General features: G+C 43.3%; 1 protein-coding gene across 1 annotated transcript in view; it reads right to left on the reverse strand.

The window, feature by feature from the left end:
• Positions 1-4,402, reverse strand: part of tn (tripartite motif containing protein thin) — a 154,800-nt gene that overhangs the window by 46,857 nt on the left and 103,541 nt on the right. The window lies entirely within an intron of this gene.

Here is a 4,402-nt window from a genome sequence, read left to right on the forward strand (position 1 = left end):
AGCACGTTTATTAACGTTACTCCGGAGCTGACGCGAAAAAATAGCAGACCTTCGCTGCGCCCGCTTCGTTGTGTAAAAGAAAATAGGTGGATGAAGAAAAAGGATGGAAAAATTTCGCTTTCTGTATAATCCAGTGAAACTCTCTGAAAAAAAAAAAAAACAAAAAGGGTATGGACCCTTGGTATAATAGATTATCGCTCACAGTATTCGAAAGGGGTAACCTTCTACCATGAAATGTTTAGTGAATGCGCCAAGAGGAAAACTTTGTTCATTTGTTTCCCGTATTTGCGCGAGTGATTGTTGTTGAAACTTTCATTCCACCTCTCACGCGTAAAACACAAAAGCCCCCACCCCCCAACCCCTTGCGATCGCGCTGAATTGTTTACGAGCCCCGAAAAGCAAAGGCGGACCGAGCACGTGAGAACAAATATTTGAGAACAGATTACGAGAGTTACGGCCTCCATATTCTTAAATCATGGCGCAACAACAACAATACACACACTGCACCTGGCGGAATACACGCTGGTGTAGTGCAGGTGGTATCGAAATGGTTACATCGCAGGCTTGTCTTTTTTTTGTTGCAACGACACTTTTGACGTAGTAAAATTGTATTTGACCAACCATAAAGTACCACATTGCGATCGAAATAAACAACAAACTAATCCGGATTTAGGAAATTTATGGTCCCAACAGTTGCTAGTTTAAATGATGTAATGCAGGGGAAATCGGTGGGAATACGATATCTCGGGAGCTTCGACAGTTCCATGGGCTATACGTTCACGCGCACGAGGAAATCCTAGACAGAATTACGAGGCGCGCGGTAACACAGGGGTGGGAGTTGCAATTTGATGCCTTTGGCCTGAAAATTTAAAGTTATCGATTTTAATCAGGTTTTACGCCACTCGCGAGGGCGATTGCGAGCCAACGAGTTGCTTCAATTATTTCGTTGGCTGGAAAATTGTTTTCGTTTGGAGGTAATTTCACCTACGCACACGCGTCCATCGAAAGGTCGAGCCAATTACGCGGATGCTCCAGCTTCACTGTGCCGACAGTCTTGTTGGGTAATGCACACACGTACGAGAATCAACGTTATTTTTTATAGAAAGACAATTTCACTGAGGAAAATAACTACGTAAAGCAAGAGGCTCCTCAAAAGTTCAAGTGTTTCAAGCGAGGAAATTCGGTCGCTGGCAATCCTGTATCCTAGTAAACATTATTGGCGAAAGTCGGAAAAGTACTTACTAGAGCACCAGATGCCGTCATCAGCAAGCCATTTGTCATGTCTTCCTCTGTACTTTTCTCCGGGCGCCCTCCATTCAGCGAGCAATATTACAAAAGTACGGATCTCGGAAGTTCGAGGGTGGGCTTTAACTTTGGGCCACAGAGAGTGAAAACTTTTTTTGTGGCCTTAAAACAAAACCATGGCGAGATGGCTATTGAAATAATAGTAAAAAAAAAAAAAGAAGACTATATGTGCCTTTTTCAACATTGTAATAAGCATTTTTAAATATTCACAGGCTCGTGAATCCCTAACGACCCCCGAAAACAGTTTAATTGCCGAGGCTGCGTGAGAAGTTGGAATAAAAATGGAAGGCAACGTTTGTGGGATGATTGAGTGAAAAAAAAAGAAAAAAAAAAAAAAAAAAAAACAGCAGACGGACCATGCAAAAAAGGGCACTTTCCAGATATTTGAATATTTATGGGCGTGCGTTTATCGTTGGTTACGAAAGCCAAAAATGAATTTTATTTCCCCTTTAGGAATCTTGGGGGGGGGGGGAAGAGAGAAAGCCCAGAGCTTTCGCGGATTTCGCGTCCGAATGAAATTCTCGTGCGCAAATAGAGACACGAAACGGGAGTGAGAGATGAGCCGGTGGTGAAGGGACAGAGGAAAATAAAAAGCCCTTGATACGAGTGGTTTCGTGCAGAATTGTATGCGAACGAGAAAACGACCGGCGACGAGAAAGAGGGAGAGAGAGAAATGTCGCCGCGACGAGAGCTCCGAGTGAAAGAGCCAGGCTGTGCGATAAGGCGCGACTCCTGTTTGCTAAATCAGCGCTTTTAGTTTTTCACGTTGCCGTAGACTTTTTTTCAAAAATTTTTTGCCCCTTGAGTCGCGCATCTTGATTACGTTGGTGTTTTTCGTTCGTCAAACCCGGCGATGCTGCTAATTGTCAAACGAGATAATTAATTACGAGATCATTAATTGGACAGTACTTGCAAGTCAGTTTGCAAAGAGAAGGGATGATAAAACAACGCCAGCAAAGCTTTATAAAGAGAAGAAAAACTTATGTCAATTATACGTTTCTCGGAATACTTTGGACAGCTTACGCTCGTACAATTACAATAAGCACAACCAAAGTATCTCTCAACCTTGTAGAGACGGAGTTTATCTTTTATATCAGTTCATGTTAATGATATAATTAAATATCGTTTTCTTTTTCGCTCTGGTGGAATTTTCCGTTTGTAACAATATCGTTAACTGACATACGAACTTGGGCTCGGATACTTAATTCAATTTTTATTTTTTGCAATGTAATTTTTTGATGAAAAGTTAATTATTTGTGCTTGAATGATTTTTTTTCAATTACTCATTACCACACAGTGCTTAGCAAAAAATTGTTGAAGCAGCAAAAATAATGCATTGCAATGAGAAGGAGGATAAAACAATTAAGACACTTTTGTCACACATTTCCAGCGACGTTTCATATTCAAGCCTCGAATCGAAAGATCTCCTCACACACGATCAGACAGTTGATACGAGCTTAGATGTAACACTCGAATTAAAAAAAAAAAAAAAAAAAAAAGCCATCCAATAGAGAACAGCGTCCACCGAGCTTCTTCCGAAGCAGAGTCGGGGAAAAAATAGGGCGAGCGAAGGGAGACAAAACGACGTGGTGGAGAGAGAGAGTATCTGCCCTCGGTCGACTATATAGTACAGAGCAGCGGGCGGTGGCTCGTGACATTGATCGAATGACTCCTGGGAAGCGGCGCTCCGCTATCTCGCTCTCAAATAGATGCCACACGCGCGCAGGCACACGTACAATCAGGTGCAAAAGAGATACAGAGCTTTTAATTTCGCGGATTTATGGGGGGAGGTGGATCGCAGAGGTAAGCGAAGCCGGTAACGAGCAGAGAGCGGCGCTTCGAGTTTTGTTTTTGGATTTTTTTTATTTTTTCTTTTATTATCCTTTTTTTTTTTTTTTTCTTTTCCTCGATGCGAGGGTCGAGACACGTGGGGACCCCACTGACATGCTAAACGGAGGCTGAGTCTGGACCTTCTTGGGGCGTAAACAAAGGGCGCACGATTAATCTTGTTGGCACGCTTGGGTTCGGGTGCTCTGTTATTTATGGAGTTTTTATGGAGCTTCGAGGGCTTTTTAACACCAGCCAGAGGATGGTGTTTTTTTTTTCCTCCTGATATACCAAGGGTCCGTCTACGCGTCGAAAGGACGGAAAATTTTTCGTGAGATATGATTTTTCACAATTTCAGCCAGTCGTGCGGGTACAGGTGGTTATTGATTGTGCGCACCTACACTTTTCAGTGATGCTTTTTGCTTCGGGGGATAAACAATTTTTTGTCTCGCAAAACTGGACTAATATTAGGCGCGTAAAGAAAAAAAATATTTTTTTTAAATCATTGGTAGCCTCCATGTCCAGCTCGAGATTTCCAGACGGTAAAAAATATAACTAAGGGCGAGGATCAATAATCGGTGTCGTGAAACCTTATGCAAACAAAGGCGATCACGAAAGCCCATTGCTCTTATCTCGATTGTAACGACAAAACCTGTAATTTATCGCCCGTTGAAAGTCAAAAACAACTGGCTGTACGAGTGTTGTCGCGAGACTTCTCTAATGGCCTTTTCCACACCATTTGCCACCTATGGATATGTCATTTGTACACAGAATATCCTTCGAAGTATGAAAAAAAAAAAAAAAGGGCCGTGTGCAGATTGCGATAAACGAAAACGAGGGGGACGAGGGAAATAAAAATCAGTAAACTCCCCGAATCGGAGACACTTTCCTACACCCGCTCGGCAAGCAGTTGGCCGGAAAACAAGACCATCCATCTGGCGATTAAGAAAAATCGTGGGCAATAAATTCGCACACCATAGAGCTCTGTCCCTGGAAAAAAAAAAAAAAAAAAAAAAAAAAAAAAAAAAAAGATCTTAGGTACAGAGCACGAGGAGTCGTAATAACCCAATGATTTTTGCAGCTGGGGCTAATCGTCCGTGATTCGGTGGCCCCGCGTCGCACTCAGTCAGCCGACCAGTCCACCGAGCAGCGATCCAAGGGTGGAGCGACGGAGGAGGTATGCGGGGATGAGGAGGAAGAGGAGGTGGACGAGGATCGAGGAGGTGGCGGGTGGAGGGCTTGGGATGCGGGCGGAGATACCCTGCGGCCC

Source organism: Copidosoma floridanum, unplaced genomic scaffold (assembly GCF_036245765.1).
Source record: "Copidosoma floridanum isolate Cflo_tuat_1 unplaced genomic scaffold, Cflo_Japanese_pri ptg000030l, whole genome shotgun sequence".
Lineage (NCBI taxonomy): Eukaryota > Metazoa > Arthropoda > Insecta > Hymenoptera > Encyrtidae > Copidosoma > Copidosoma floridanum.